The sequence below is a fragment of the Engystomops pustulosus genome, chromosome 8, assembly GCF_040894005.1.
Source record: "Engystomops pustulosus chromosome 8, aEngPut4.maternal, whole genome shotgun sequence".
In the NCBI taxonomy this organism is placed as follows: Eukaryota; Metazoa; Chordata; class Amphibia; order Anura; family Leptodactylidae; genus Engystomops; species Engystomops pustulosus.
Window position 1 is genome coordinate 9028248 of NC_092418.1, and position 17419 is coordinate 9045666.

The following is a 17419-nucleotide window of genomic DNA, read 5'->3' on the forward strand; positions in this document are numbered from 1 at the left end:
GGGGGGATACAATCTATTACTCTCTGTTATCAGCCATTACACCCCGGGGAGAGGAGACTGTACAGTAGGGATACAATCTATTACTCTCTGTTATCAGCCAGTACACCCCGGGGAGAGGAGACTGTACAGGGGGGATACAATCTATTACTCTCTGTTATCAGCCATTACATCCCGGGGAGAGGAGACTGTACAGGGGGGGATACAATCTATTACTCTCTGTTATCAGCCATTACATCCCGGGGAGAGGAGACTGTACAGGGGGGGGATACAATCTATTACTCTCTGTTATCAGCCATTACATCCCGGGGAGAGGAGACTGTACAGGGGGGATACAATCTATTACTCTCTGTTATCAGCCATTACATCCCGGGGAGAGGAGACTGTACAGGGGGGGGGATACAATCTATTACTCTCTGTTATCAGCCATTACACCCCGGGGAGAGGAGACTGTACAGGGGGGGATACAATCTATTACTCTCTGTTATCAGCCATTACATCCCAGGGAGAGGAGATTGTACAGGGGGATACAATCTATTACTCTCTGTTATCAGCCATTACATCCCGGGGAGAGGAGACTGTACAGGGGGGATACAATCTATTACTCTCTGTTATCAGCCATTACACCCCGGGGAGAGGAGACTGTACAGGGGGGGATACAATCTATTACTCTCTGTTATCAGCCATTACACCCCGGGGAGAGGAGACTGTACAGGGGGTGATACAATCTATTACTCTCTGTTATCAGCCATTACATTCCGGGGAGAGGAGACTGTACAGGGGGGGGGGATACAATCTATTACTCTCTGTTATCAGCCATTACACCCCGGGGAGAGGAGACTGTACAGGAGGATACAATCTATTACTCTCTGTTATCAGCCATTACATCCCGGGGAGAGGAGACTGTACAGGGGGGATACAATCTATTACTCTCTGTTATCAGCCATTACATCCCGGGGAGAGGAGACTGTACAGGGGGGGGAAACAATCTATTACTCTCTGTTATCAGCCATTACATCCCGGGGAGAGGAGACTGTACAGGGGGGGTACAATCTATTACTCTCTGTTATCAGCCATTACACCCCGGGGAGAGGAGACTGTACAGGGGGGGATACAATCTATTACTCTCTGTTATCAGCCATTACACCCCGGGGAGAGGAGACTGTACAGGGGGGATACAATCTATTACTCTCTGTTATCAGCCATTACATCCCAGGGAGAGGAGACTGTACAGGGGGGGATACAATCTATTACTCTCTGTTATCAGCCATTACATCCCGGGGAGAGGAGACTGTACAGGGGGATACAATCTATTACTCTCTGTTATCAGCCATTTCATCCTGGGGAGAGGAGACTGTACAGGGGGATACAATCTATTACTCTCTGTTATCAGCCATTACATCCCGGGGAGAGGAGACTGTACAGGGGGGGATACAATCTATTACTCTCTGTTATCAGCCATTACATCCCGGGGAGAGGAGACTGTACAGGGGGGATACAATCTATTACTCTCTGTTATCAGCCATTACACCCCGGGGAGAGGAGACTGTACAGGGGGATACAATCTATTACTCTCTGTTATCAGCCATTACACCCCGGGGAGAGGAGACTGTACAGGGGGGATACAATCTATTACTCTCTGTTATCAGCCATTACACCCCGGGGAGAGGAGACTGTACAGGGGGATACAATCTATTACTCTCTGTTATCAGCCATTACATCCCGGGGAGAGGAGACTGTACAGGGGGGATACAATCTATTACTCTCTGTTATCAGCCATTACATCCCGGGGAGAGGAGACTGTACAGGGGGGATACAATCTATTACTCTCTGTTATCAGCCATTACATCCCGGGGAGAGGAGACTGTACAGGGGGGGGATACAATCTATTAGTCTCTGTTATCAGCCATTACATCCCGGGGAGAGGAGACTGTACAGGGAGGATACAATCTATTACTCTCTGTTATCAGCCATTACATCCCGGGGAGAGGAGACTGTACAGGGAGGATACAATCTATTACTCTCTGTTATCAGCCATTACACCCCGGGGAGAGGAGACTGTACATGGGGGGATACAATCTATTACTCTCTGTTATCAGCCATTACACCCCGGGGAGAGGAGACTGTACAGGGGGATACAATCTATTACTCTCTGTTATCAGCCATTACACACCGGGGAGAGGAGACTGTACAGGGGGGATACAATCTATTACTCTCTGTTATCAGCCATTACATCCCGGGGAGAGGAGACTGTACAGGGGGGGGGGGGATACAATCTATTACTCTCTGTTATCAGCCATTACACCCCGGGGAGAGGAGACTGTACATGGGGGGGGGGGGGGGGGATACAATCTATTACTCTCTGTTATCAGCCATTACACCCCGGGGAGAGGAGACTGTACATGGGGGGATACAATCTATTACTCTCTGTTATCAGCCATTACATCCCGGGGAGAGGAGACTGTACAGGGGGGGGGGATACAATCTATTACTCTCTGTTATCAGCCATTACATCCCGGGGAGAGGAGACTGTACAGGGGGGATACAATCTATTACTCTCTGTTATCAGCCATTACACCCCGGGGAGAGGAGACTGTACAGGGGGGGATACAATCTATTACTCTCTGTTATCAGCCATTACATCCCGGGGAGAGGAGACTGTACAGGGGGGGGATACAATCTATTACTCTCTGTTATCAGCCATTACACCCCAGGGAGAGGAGACTGTACAGGGGGGATACAATCTATTACTCTCTGTTATCAGCCATTACACCCCGGGGAGAGGAGACTGTACGGGGGGATACAATCTATTACTCTCTGTTATCAGCCATTACACCCCGGGGAGAGGAGTCTGTACAGGGGGGATACAATCTATTACTCTCTGTTATCAGCCATTACACCCCGGGGAGAGGAGACTGTACAGGGAGGATACAATCTATTACTCTCTGTTATCAGCCATTACACCCCGGGGAGAGGAGACTGTACAGGGGGGGATACAATCTATTACTCTCTGTTATCAGCCATTACACCCCGGGGAGAGGAGACTGTACAGGGGGATACAATCTATTACTCTCTGTTATCAGCCATTACATCCCGGGGAGAGGAGACTGTACAGCGGCGATACAATCTATTACTCTCTGTTATCAGCCATTACATCCCGGGGAGAGGAGACTGTACAGGGGGGGATACAATCTATTACTCTCTGTTATCAGCCATTACATCCCGGGGAGAGGAGACTGTACAGGGGGGGATACAATCTATTACTCTCTGTTATCAGCCATTACATCCCGGGGAGAGGAGACTGTACAGGGGGAGGATACAAGCTATTACTCTCTGTTATCAGCCATTACATCCCGGGGAGAGGAGACTGTACAGGGGGGATACAATCTATTACTCTCTGTTATCAGCCATTACATCCCGGGGAGAGGAGACTGTACAGGGGGAGGATACAAGCTATTACTCTCTGTTATCAGCCATTACATCCCGGGGAGAGGAGACTGTACAGGGGGGATACAATCTATTACTCTCTGTTATCAGCCATTACATCCCGGGGAGAGGAGACTGTACAGGGGGGATACAATCTATTACTCTCTGTTATCAGCCATTACACCCCGGGGAGAGGAGACTGTACAGGGGGGATACAATCTATTACTCTCTGTTATCAGCCATTACATCCCGGGGAGAGGAGACTGTACAGTAGGGATACAATCTATTACTCTCTGTTATCAGCCATTACATCCCGGGGAGAGGAGACTGTACAGGGGGGGGGGGGTACAATCTATTACTCTCTGTTATCAGCCATTACACCCCGGGGAGAGGAGACTGTACAGGGGGGGATACAATCTATTACTCTCTGTAATCAGCCATTACACCCCGGGGAGAGGAGACTGTACAGGGGGGGATACAATCTATTACTCTCTGTTATCAGCCATTACATCCCGGGGAGAGGAGACTGTACAGGGGGGGATACAATCTATTACTCTCTGTTATCAGCCATTACATCCCGGGGAGAGGAGACTGTACAGGGGGGATACAATCTATTACTCTCTGTTATCAGCCATTACACCCCGGGGAGAGGAGACTGTACAGGGGGGGATACAATCTATTACTCTCTGTTATCAGCCATTACATCCCGGGGAGAGGAGACTGTACAGGGGGGGGATACAATCTATTACTCTCTGTTATCAGCCATTACACCCCAGGGAGAGGAGACTGTACAGGGGGGATACAATCTATTACTCTCTGTTATCAGCCATTACACCCCGGGGAGAGGAGACTGTACGGGGGGATACAATCTATTACTCTCTGTTATCAGCCATTACACCCCGGGGAGAGGAGTCTGTACAGGGGGGATACAATCTATTACTCTCTGTTATCAGCCATTACACCCCGGGGAGAGGAGACTGTACAGGGAGGATACAATCTATTACTCTCTGTTATCAGCCATTACATCCCGGGGAGAGGAGACTGTATAGTAGGGATACAATCTATTACTCTCTGTTATCATCCATTACATCCCGGGGAGAGGAGACTGTACAGTAGGGATACAATCTATTACTCTCTGTTATCAGCCATTACATCCCGGGGAGAGGAGACTGTACAGGGGGGGGGGTACAATCTATTACTCTCTGTTATCAGCCATTACACCCCGGGGAGAGGAGACTGTACAGGGGGGGATACAATCTATTACTCTCTGTAATCAGCCATTACATCCCGGGGAGAGGAGACTGTACAGGGGGATACAATCTATTACTCTCTGTTATCAGCCATTACATCCCGGGGAGAGGAGACTGTACAGGGGGATACAATCTATTACTCTCTGTTATCAGCCATTACACCCCGGGGAGAGGAGACTGTACAGGGGGGATACAATCTATTACTCTCTGTTATCAGCCATTACATCCCGGGGAGAGGAGACTGTACAGGGGGGATACAATCTATTACTCTCTGTTATCAGCCATTACACCCCGGGGAGAGGAGACTGTACAGGGGGGATACAATCTATTACTCTCTGTTATCAGCCATTACACCCCGGGGAGAGGAGACTGTACAGGGGGGGGATACAATCTATTACTCTCTGTTATCAGCCATTACATCCCGGGGAGAGGAGACTGTACAGGGGGATACAATCTATTACTCTCTGTTATCAGCCATTACACCCCGGGGAGAGGAGACTGTACAGGGGGGATACAATCTATTACTCTCTGTTATCAGCCATTACACCCCGGGGAGAGGAGACTGTACAGGGGGATACAATCTATTACTCTCTGTTATCAGCCATTACATCCCGGGGAGAGGAGACTGTACAGGGGGGATACAATCTATTACTCTCTGTTATCAGCCATTACATCCCGGGGAGAGGAGACTGTACAGGGGGGATACAATCTATTACTCTCTGTTATCAGCCATTACACCCCGGGGAGAGGAGACTGTACAGGGGGGATACAATCTATTACTCTCTGTTATCAGCCATTACATTCCGGGGGAGAGGAGACTGTACAGGGGGGATACAATCTATTACTCTCTGTTATCAGCCATTACACCCCGGGGAGAGGGGACTGTACAGGGGGGATACAATCTATTACTCTCTGTTATCAGCCATTACATCCCGGGGAGAGGAGACTGTACAGGGGGATACAATCTATTACTCTCTGTTATCAGCCATTACATCCCGGGGAGAGGAGACTGTACAGGGGGGGATACAATCTATTACTCTCTGTTATCAGCCATTACATCCCGGGGAGAGGAGACTGTACAGGGGGGGATACAATCTATTACTCTCTGTTATCAGCCATTACATCCCGGGGAGAGGAGACTGTACAGGGGGGATACAATCTATTACTCTCTGTTATCAGTCATTACACCCCGGGGAGAGGAGACTGTACAGGGGGGATACAATCTATTACTCTCTGTTATCAGCCATTACATCCCAGGGAGAGGAGACTGTACAGGGGGATACAATCTATTACTCTCTGTTATCAGCCATTACACCCCGGGGAGAGGAGACTGTACAGGGGGGGATACAATCTATTACTCTCTGTTATCAGCCATTACATCCCGGGGAGAGGAGACTGTACAGGGGGGGATACAATCTATTACTCTCTGTTATCAGCCATTACATCCCGGGGAGATGAGACTGTACAGAGGGGGGATACAATCTATTACTCTCTGTTATCAGCCATTACACCCCGGGGAGAGGAGACTGTACAGGGGGGGATACAATCTATTACTCTCTGTTATCAGCCATTACATCCTGGGGAGAGGAGACTGTACAGGGGGGATACAATCTATTACTCTCTGTTATCAGCCATTACATCCCGGGGAGAGGAGACTGTACAGGGGGGATACAATCTATTACTCTCTGTTATCAGCCATTACACCCCGGGGAGAGGAGACTGTACAGGGGGGGGGGGGGGATACAATCTATTACTCTCTGTTATCAGCCATTACATCCCGGGGAGAGGAGACTGTACATGGGGGGGGGGGGGGGGGGAATACAATCTATTACTCTCTGGTATCAGCCATTACATCCCGGGGAGAGGAGACTGTACAGGGGGGGGGGGGGAATACAATCTATTACTCTCTGTTATCAGCCATTACACCCCGGGGAGAGGAGACTGTACATGGGGGGATACAATCTATTACTCTCTGTTATCAGCCATTACATCCCGGGGAGAGGAGACTGTACAGGGGGGGGATACAATCTATTACTCTCTGTTATCAGCCATTACATCCCGGGGAGAGGAGACTGTACAGGGGGATACAATCTATTACTCTCTGTTATCAGCCATTTCATCCTGGGGAGAGGAGACTGTACAGGGGGGATACAATCTATTACTCTCTGTTATCAGCCATTACACCCCGGGGAGAGGAGACTGTACAGGGGGGATACAATCTATTACTCTCTGTTATCAGCCATTACATCCCAGGGAGAGGAGACTGTACAGGGGGGATACAATCTATTACTCTCTGTTATCAGCCATTACATCCCGGGGAGAGGAGACTGTACAGGGGGGGATACAATCTATTACTCTCTGTTATCAGCCATTACATCCCGGGGAGAGGAGACTGTACAGGGGGGGGATACAATCTATTACTCTCTGTTATCAGCCATTACATCCCGGGGAGAGGAGACTGTACAGGGAGGATACAATCTATTACTCTCTGTTATCAGCCATTACATCGCGGGGAGAGGAGACTGTACAGGGGGATACAATCTATTACTCTCTGTTATCAGCCATTACATCCCGGGGAGAGGAGACTGTACAGGGGGGATACAATCTATTACTCTCTGTTATCAGCCATTACATCCCGGGGAGAGGAGACTGTACAGGGGGGGATACAATCTATTACTCTCTGTTATCAGCCATTACATCCCGGGGAGAGGAGACTGTACAGGGGGGGATACAATCTATTACTCTCTGTTATCAGCCATTACATCCCGGGGAGAGGAGACTGTACAGGGGGGGATACAATCTATTACTCTCTGTTATCAGCCATTACACCCCGGGGAGAGGAGACTGTACAGTAGGGATACAATCTATTACTCTCTGTTATCAGCCAGTACACCCCGGGGAGAGGAGACTGTACAGGGGGGGGGATACAATCTATTACTCTCTGTTATCAGCCATTACATCCCGGGGAGAGGAGACTGTACAGGGGGGGATACAATCTATTACTCTCTGTTATCAGCCATTACATCCCGGGGAGAGGAGACTGTACAGGGGGATACAATCTATTACTCTCTGTTATCAGCCATTACATCCCGGGGAGAGGAGACTGTACAGGGGGGATACAATCTATTACTCTCTGTTATCAGCCATTACATCCCGGGGAGAGGAGACTGTACAGGGGGGGATACAATCTATTACTCTCTGTTATCAGCCATTACATCCCGGGGAGAGGAGACTGTACAGGGGGGGATACAATCTATTACTCTCTGTTATCAGCCATTACACCCCGGGGAGAGGAGACTGTACAGTAGGGATACAATCTATTACTCTCTGTTATCAGCCAGTACACCCCGGGGAGAGGAGACTGTACAGGGGGGGGGATACAATCTATTACTCTCTGTTATCAGCCATTACATCCCGGGGAGAGGAGACTGTACAGGGGGGGATACAATCTATTACTCTCTGTTATCAGCCATTACACCCCGGGGAGAGGAGACTGTACATGGGGGGATACAATCTATTACTCTCTGTTATCAGCCATTACACCCCGGGGAGAGGAGACTGTACAGGGGGATACAATCTATTACTCTCTGTTATCAGCCATTACATCCCGGGGAGAGGAGACTGTACAGGGGGGATACAATCTATTACTCTCTGTTATCAGCCATTACATCCCGGGGAGAGGAGACTGTACAGGGGGGGGATACAATCTATTACTCTCTGTTATCAGCCATTACATCCCGGGGAGAGGAGACTGTACAGGGGGGATACAATCTATTACTCTCTGTTATCAGCCATTACATCCCGGGGAGAGGAGACTGTACAGGGGGATACAATCTATTACTCTCTGTTATCAGCCATTACATCCCGGGGAGAGGAGACTGTACAGGGGGGGGGATACAATCTATTACTCTCTGTTATCAGCCATTACACCCCGGGGAGAGGAGACTGTACAGTAGGGATACAATCTATTAGTCTCTGTTATCAGCCAGTACACCCCGGGGAGAGGAGACTGTACAGGGGGGATACAATCTATTACTCTCTGTTATCAGCCATTACATCCCGGGGAGAGGAGACTGTACAGGGGGGGATACAAACTATTACTCTCTGTTATCAGCCATTACACCCCGGGGAGAGGAGACTGTACAGGGGGGATACAATCTATTACTCTCTGTTATCAGCCATTACACACCGGGGAGAGGAGACTGTACAGGAGGGGATACAATCTATTACTCTCTGTTATCAGCCATTACATCCCGGGGAGAGGAGACTGTACAGGGGGGGATACAATCTATTACTCTCTGTTATCAGCCATTACATCCCAGGGAGAGGAGACTGTACAGGGGGGATACAATCTATTACTCTCTGTTATCAGCCATTACACCCCGGGGAGAGGAGACTGTACAGGGGGGATACAATCTATTACTCTCTGTTATCAGCCATTACATCCCGGGGAGAGGAGACTGTACAGGGGGGATACAATCTATTACTCTCTGTTATCAGCCATTACACCCCGGGGAGAGGAGACTGTACAGGGGGGATACAATCTATTGCTCTCTGTTATCAGCCATTACATCCCGGGGAGAGGAGACTGTACAGGGGGGATACAATCTATTACTCTCTGTTATCAGCCATTACATCCCGGGGAGAGGAGACTATACAGGGGGATACAAGCTATTACTCTCTGTTATCAGCCATTACATCCCGGGGAGAGGAGACTGTACAGGGGGGGGATACAATCTATTACTCTCTGTTATCAGCCATTACATCCCGGGGAGAGGAGACTGTACAGGGGGGATACAATCTATTACTCTCTGTTATCAGCCATTACATCCCGGGGAGAGGAGACTGTACAGGGGGTGATACAATCTATTACTCTCTGTTATCAGCCATTACATTCCGGGGAGAGGAGACTGTACAGGGGGGGGGATACAATCTATTACTCTCTGTTATCAGCCATTACACCCCGGGGAGAGGAGACTGTACAGGAGGATACAATCTATTACTCTCTGTTATCAGCCATTACATCCCGGGGAGAGGAGACTGTACAGGGGGGATACAATCTATTACTCTCTGTTATCAGCCATTACATCCCGGGGAGAGGAGACTGTATAGGGGGGGGAAACAATCTATTACTCTCTGTTATCAGCCATTACATCCCGGGGAGAGGAGACTGTACAGGGGGGGTACAATCTATTACTCTCTGTTATCAGCCATTACACCCCGGGGAGAGGAGACTGTACAGGGGGGGATACAATCTATTACTCTCTGTTATCAGCCATTACACCCCAGGGAGAGGAGACTGTACAGGGGGGATACAATCTATTACTCTCTGTTATCAGCCATTACACCCCGGGGAGAGGAGACTGTACAGGGGGGATACAATCTATTACTCTCTCTTATCAGCCATTACACCCCGGGGAGAGGAGACTGTACAGGGGGTACAATCTATTACTCTCTGTTATCAGCCATTACATCCCGGGGAGAGGAGACTGTACAGGGGGGATACAATCTATTACTCTCTGTTATCAGCCATTACACCCCGGGGAGAGGAGACTGTACGGGGGGATACAATCTATTACTCTCTGTTATCAGCCATTACATCCCGGGGAGAGGAGACTGTACAGGGGGGATACAATCTATTACTCTCTGTTATCAGCCATTACACCCCGGGGAGAGGAGACTATACAGGGGGATACAATCTATTACTCTCTGTTATCAGCCATTACATCCCGGGGAGAGGAGACTGTACAGGGGGGATACAATCTATTACTCTCTGTTATCAGCCATTACACCCCGGGGAGAGGAGACTGTACAGGGGGGATACAATCTATTACTCTCTGTTATCAGCCATTACACCCCGGGGAGAGGAGACTGTACAGGGGGGGATACAATCTATTACTCTCTGTTATCAGCCATTACACCCCGGGGGAGGAGACTGTACAGGGGGGATACAATCTATTACTCTCTGTTATCAGCCATTACACCCCGGGGAGAGGAGACTGTACAGGGGGGATACAATCTATTACTCTCTGTTATCAGCCATTACATCCCGGGGAGAGGAGACTGTACAGGGGGGATACAATCTATTACTCTCTCTTATCAGCCATTACACCCCGGGGAGAGGAGACTGTACAGGGGGAGGATACAATCTATTACTCTCTGTTATCAGCCATTACATCCCGGGGAGAGGAGACTGTACAGGGGGGGATACAATCTATTACTCTCTGTTATCAGCCATTACACCCCGGGGAGAGGAGACTGTACAGTAGGGATACAATCTATTACTCTCTGTTATCAGCCAGTACACCCCGGGGAGAGGAGACTGTACAGGGGGGGGGATACAATCTATTACTCTCTGTTATCAGCCATTACATCCCGGGGAGAGGAGACTGTACAGGGGGGTACAATCTATTACTCTCTGTTATCAGCCATTACATCCCGGGGAGAGGAGACTGTACAGGGGGGGGATACAATCTATTACTCTCTGTTATCAGCCATTACATCCCGGGGAGAGGAGACTGTACAGGGGGGGGATACAATCTATTACTCTCTGTTATCAGCCATTACACCCCGGGGAGAGGAGACTGTACAGGGGGATACAATCTATTACTCTCTGTTATCAGCCATTACATCCCGGGGAGAGGAGACTGTACAGGGGGGATACAATCTATTACTCTCTCTTATCAGCCATTACACCCCGGGGAGAGGAGACTGTACAGGGGGAGGATACAATCTATTACTCTCTGTTATCAGCCATTACATCCCGGGGAGAGGAGACTGTATAGGGGGGGGAAACAATCTATTACTCTCTGTTATCAGCCATTACATCCCGGGGAGAGGAGACTGTACAGGGGGGGTACAATCTATTACTCTCTGTTATCAGCCATTACACCCCGGGGAGAGGAGACTGTACAGGGGGATACAATCTATTACTCTCTGTTATCAGCCATTACATCCCGGGGAGAGGAGACTGTACAGGGGGGATACAATCTATTACTCTCTGTTATCAGCCATTACACCCCGGGGAGAGGAGACTGTACAGGGGGGGTACAATCTATTACTCTCTGTTATCAGCCATTACACCCCGGGGAGAGGAGACTGTACAGGGGGATACAATCTATTACTCTCTGTTATCAGCCATTACACCCCGGGGAGAGGAGACTGTACAGGGGGATACAATCTATTACTCTCTGTTATCAGCCATTACACCCCAGGGAGAGGAGACTGTACAGGGGGGATACAATCTATTACTCTCTGTTATCAGCCATTACACCCCGGGGAGAGGAGACTGTACAGGGGGGATACAATCTATTACTCTCTCTTATCAGCCATTACACCCCGGGGAGAGGAGACTGTACAGGGGGAGGATACAATCTATTACTCTCTGTTATCAGCCATTACATCCCGGGGAGAGGAGACTGTACAGGGGGGGGATACAATCTATTACTCTCTGTTATCAGCCATTACACCCCGGGGAGAGGAGACTGTACAGGGGGATACAATCTATTACTCTCTGTTATCAGCCATTACATCCCGGGGAGAGGAGACTGTACAGGGGGGGGATACAATCTATTACTCTCTGTTATCAGCCATTACATCCCGGGGAGAGGAGACTGTACAGGGGGGGGGGGATACAATCTATTACTCTCTGTTATCAGCCATTACATCCCGGGGAGAGGAGACTGTACAGGGAGGATACAATCTATTACTCTCTGTTATCAGCCATTACATCCCGGGGAGAGGAGACTGTACAGGGGGGGATACAATCTATTACTCTCTGTTATCAGCCATTACACCCCGGGGAGAGGAGACTGTACAGGGGGATACAATCTATTACTCTCTGTTATCAGCCATTACACCCCGGGGAGAGGAGACTGTACAGGGGGGATACAATCTATTACTCTCTGTTATCAGCCATTACACTCCGGGGAGAGGAGACTGTACAGGAGGATACAATCTATTACTCTCTGTTATCAGCCATTACACCCCGGGGAGAGGAGACTGTACATGGGGGGATACAATCTATTACTCTCTGTTATCAGCCATTACACCCCGGGGAGAGGAGACTGTACATGGGGGGATACAATCTATTACTCTCTGTTATCAGCCATTACACCCCGGGGAGAGGAGACTGTACAGGGGGATACAATCTATTACTCTCTGTTATCAGCCATTACATCCCGGGGAGAGGAGACTGTACAGGGGGGGATACAATCTATTACTCTCTGTTATCAGCCATTACATCCCGGGGAGAGGAGACTGTACAGGGGGGATACAATCTATTACTCTCTGTTATCAGCCATTACACCCTGGGGAGAGGAGACTGTACAGGGGGGGATACAATCTATTACTCTCTGTTATCAGCCATTACATCCCGGGGAGAGGAGACTGTACAGGGGGATACAATCTATTACTCTCTGTTATCAGCCATTACATCCCGGGGAGAGGAGACTGTACAGGGGGGGGGGGATACAATCTATTACTCTCTGTTATCAGCCATTACATCCCGGGGAGAGGAGACTGTACAGGGGGATACAATCTATTACTCTCTGTTATCAGCCATTACACTCCGGGGAGAGGAGACTGTACAGGGGGGGATACAATCTATTACTCTCTGTTATCAGCCATTACATCCCGGGGAGAGGAGACTGTACAGGGGGGATACAATCTATTACTCTCTGTTATCAGCCATTACATCCCGGGGAGAGGAGACTGTACAGGGGGGGGGATACAATCTATTACTCTCTGTTATCAGCCATTACACCCCGGGGAGAGGAGACTGTACAGGAGGGATACAATCTATTACTCTCTGTTATCAGCCATTACACCCCGGGGAGAGGAGACTGTACAGGGGGGGGGATACAATCTATTACTCTCTGTACAGGGGGGATACAATCTATTACTCTCTGTTATCAGCCATTACACCCCGGGGAGAGGAGACTGTACAGGGGGGGATACAATCTATTACTCTCTGTTATCAGCCATTACATCCTGGGGAGAGGAGACTGTACAGGGGGGATACAATCTATTACTCTCTGTTATCAGCCATTACATCCCGCGGAGAGGAGACTGTACAGGGGGGATACAATCTATTACTCTCTGTTATCAGCCATTACACCCCGGGGAGAGGAGACTGTACAGGGGGGGGGGGGATACAATCTATTACTCTCTGTTATCAGCCATTACATCCCGGGGAGAGGAGACTGTACAGGGGGATACAATCTATTACTCTCTGTTATCAGCCATTTCATCCTGGGGAGAGGAGACTGTACAGGGGGGGGATACAATCTATTACTCTCTGTTATCAGCCATTACATCCCGGGGAGAGGAGACTGTACAGGGGGGGATACAATCTATTACTCTCTGTTATCAGCCATTACATCCCGGGGAGAGGAGACTGTACAGGGGGGATACAATCTATTACTCTCTGTTATCAGCCATTACATCCCGGGGAGAGTAGACTGTACAGGGGGATACAATCTATTACTCTCTGTTATCAGCAATTACATCCCGGGGAGAGGAGACTGTACAGGGGGGGGGGGATACAATCTATTACTCTCTGTTATCAGCCATTACATCCCGGGGAGAGGAGACTGTACAGGGGGGATACAATCTATTACTCTCTGTTATCAGCCATTACATCCCGGGGAGAGGAGACTGTTCAGGGGGATACAATCTATTACTCTCTGTTATCAGCCATTACATCCCGGGGAGAGGAGACTGTACAGGGGGGGATACAATCTATTACTCTCTGTTATCAGCCATTACATCCCGGGGAGAGGAGACTGTACAGGGGGGATACAATCTATTACTCTCTGTTATCAGCCATTACACCCCGGGGAGAGAAGACTGTACAGGGGGATACAATCTATTACTCTCTGTTATCAGCCATTACACCCCGGGGAGAGGAGACTGTACAGGGGGGGGGGGGGGTACAATCTATTACTCTCTGTTATCAGCCATTACATCCCGGGGAGAGGAGACTGTACGGGGGGGGGGATACAATCTATTACTCTCTGGTATCAGCCATTACATCCCGGGGAGAGGAGACTGTACAGGGGGATACAATCTATTACTCTCTGTTATCAGCCATTTCATCCTGGGGAGAGGAGACTGTACAGGGGGGGGATACAATCTATTACTCTCTGTTATCAGCCATTACATCCCGGGGAGAGGAGACTGTACAGGGGGATACAATCTATTACTCTCTGTTATCAGCAATTACATCCCGGGGAGAGGAGACTGTACAGGGGGGGATACAATCTATTACTCTCTGTTATCAGCCATTACACCCCGGGGAGAGGAGACTGTACAGGGGGGATACAATCTATTACTCTCTGTTATCAGCCATTACACCCCGGGGAGAGGAGACTGTACAGGGGGATACAATCTATTACTCTCTGGTATCAGCCATTACATCCCGGGGAGAGGAGACTGTACAGGGGGGATACAATCTATTACTCTCTGTTATCAGCCATTACATCCCGGGGAGAGGAGACTGTCCAGGGGGATACAATCTATTACTCTCTGTTATCAGCCATTACATCCCGGGGAGAGGAGACTGTACAGTGGGGGATACAATCTATTACTCTCTGTTATCAGCCATTACACCCCGGGGAGAGGAGACTGTACAGGGGGGGATACAATCTATTACTCTCTGTTATCAGCCATTACATCCCGGGGAGAGAAGACTGTACAGGGGGATACAATCTATTACTCTCTGTTATCAGCCATTACATCCCGGGGAGAGGAGGCTGTACAGGGGGGATACAATCTATTACTCTCTGTTATCAGCCATTACATCCCGGGGAGAGGAGACTGTACAGGGGGGGATACAATCTATTACTCTCTGTTATCAGCCATTACATCCCGTGGAGAGGAGACTGTACAGGGGGGGATACAATCTATTACTCTCTGTTATCAGCCATTACATCCCGGGGAGAGGAGACTGTACAGGGGGGGATACAATCTATTACTCTCTGTTATCAGCCATTACATCCCGGGGAGAGGAGACTGTACAGGGGGGGATACAATCTATTACTCTCTGTTATCAGCCATGTCCTTTCATACATGATTGGATGCACTGTGTGTGACTGCAGGATGATTTATAGGGGTCATATACCTATTATTTACTTTCCCTGTCATAAATCATTGCCTCCTGTGCTCACATGACCCTGGGCCATCGATACGTTGTGTTTGTGCTTCTTCTGCAGATCATTTATGGCCGCCATCATCCAGGTCGCTTTGTGGCCCATTCAGTTTGCAAGAAAGTGCTGCACAGCTCTGGGTGAGTGCAGGGGGCGGAGCATGACTCCGATTACAGTACAGCTCCGCCCCTCAGACTCTTCATCACAGATAACACAGGTTTTATTCACCCTTAGTAGACCCCAGGCAGTACAATGCCCCCTTTATTGCCCAATATATGGTATAATATCCCGCACATTCCCCCATTGGCCGCAGTGATTGGGAACTAGTAATGTGTCAGGTTGTGGAAGGCGCCGCTCATCCCTGCATTTTTGTCTTTCAGTTAATATGTTGTGTCTGACTCCAGACGAGGAAGAAGAAGGACGCAACGATCCGAGAGACAACTGCTGCATCCGACTCCTGAGCCTGTGCGGGGCCGGGGTGCCTACGGGCAGTCTGTACAGGGTCCAAGCACAGGACCAGGGCGCAGTCTGAGCTGCCACCGCAGCACATGAAAAAAGTGGGGGGTTCACTTACTTTGGCGCAGTTCTACTGCACCACAATCCAGATGACAAAGGAACACCAAATCGTACTGAACCGCCCCAATCTATGGCCAAAATGGCCCCAAATAACGATATAACCCCTGCACCCCGCCCCTTCCTTCAGATTTAACTCATTCATAAACAGACTACAAAATCCCATCATTTTACTTGCCCCTTAATTCTACCTGGAAGATCCTGGGATGAAAACGAGTCTGTGGGGTCAGGGAGGGATTTTGGTGTCCAACCCCATCGCTACAATGTCCAAATGGTAATGAAGAGACTTTCCCCAGGGCAAATTCCCTAAAACTGCAATCTCTTGCGTTATCATGGGGGGGGGGGGAGACATGCAGGTTTAAGTAAAAGGCGCCATATTGTCTATAGGATTATAAGGGAAGGAGCTAAAGAGGTCATGTAGATGTTACTTAAAGGGGAAATCTTTACACCTTTTCCAGCTCCAACTGTTTTATTCCTTAAATAAGCGCAGTTCCACTGATTCCAGCACAGTTGGAATTTTCTCTCTAGCCCCCCACCGTTCCTGAGCAATCAGTGTTTACATTTTTGGGGGAGGTGCCAGACTACCTGCCCCATCCTAGGACTGCCCACCACACACCGACCGCGGTTATTAGCGGTGGGGGTTTTGTGCAAAATGCAAAAACCCCCACCTCTGTATGAAGAGGACTCAGCCCGTGAGCCCTCCTCATACATCCCTTATACCTCTGCGCCATAGAGCTACAGCACAGAGCGTTAAGGGGTTAAATCATAAGTATAAAACTTAGTTTTTATTTCATACTTTTAAAAAATAGGTTAAAAAGGTTCCATGGTAATGACAGAAACTGACGCGTTTCGAACTAAATGCTGTTCTTAATCATAGTCAACACATCACCATACTATGGAAAAAGGAAAGGAAGTGGGCGGAAGAGGGAGGCGACAAAACGTCACAAATTAGGTGCAGCAACAGGAAAACATCAAAAAACAGAGTAAAGAAAAGCGCGGTCAAAACATGATGAGTAAATGTACATT

General features: G+C 49.1%; 1 long non-coding RNA gene across 1 annotated transcript in view; it reads left to right on the forward strand.

The window, feature by feature from the left end:
- The window catches only part of LOC140075990 (uncharacterized), a 36885-nt gene extending 19702 nt beyond the window's left edge, over positions 1 to 17183 (forward strand). Inside the window, exons 3-4 of the long non-coding RNA XR_011849495.1 lie at positions 15887 to 15960; positions 16201 to 17183. This is a non-coding gene — a long non-coding RNA (uncharacterized lncRNA). The remainder of the gene's footprint in view (positions 1 to 15886; positions 15961 to 16200) is intronic.
- Positions 17184 to 17419: the final 236 nt, after the last annotated feature.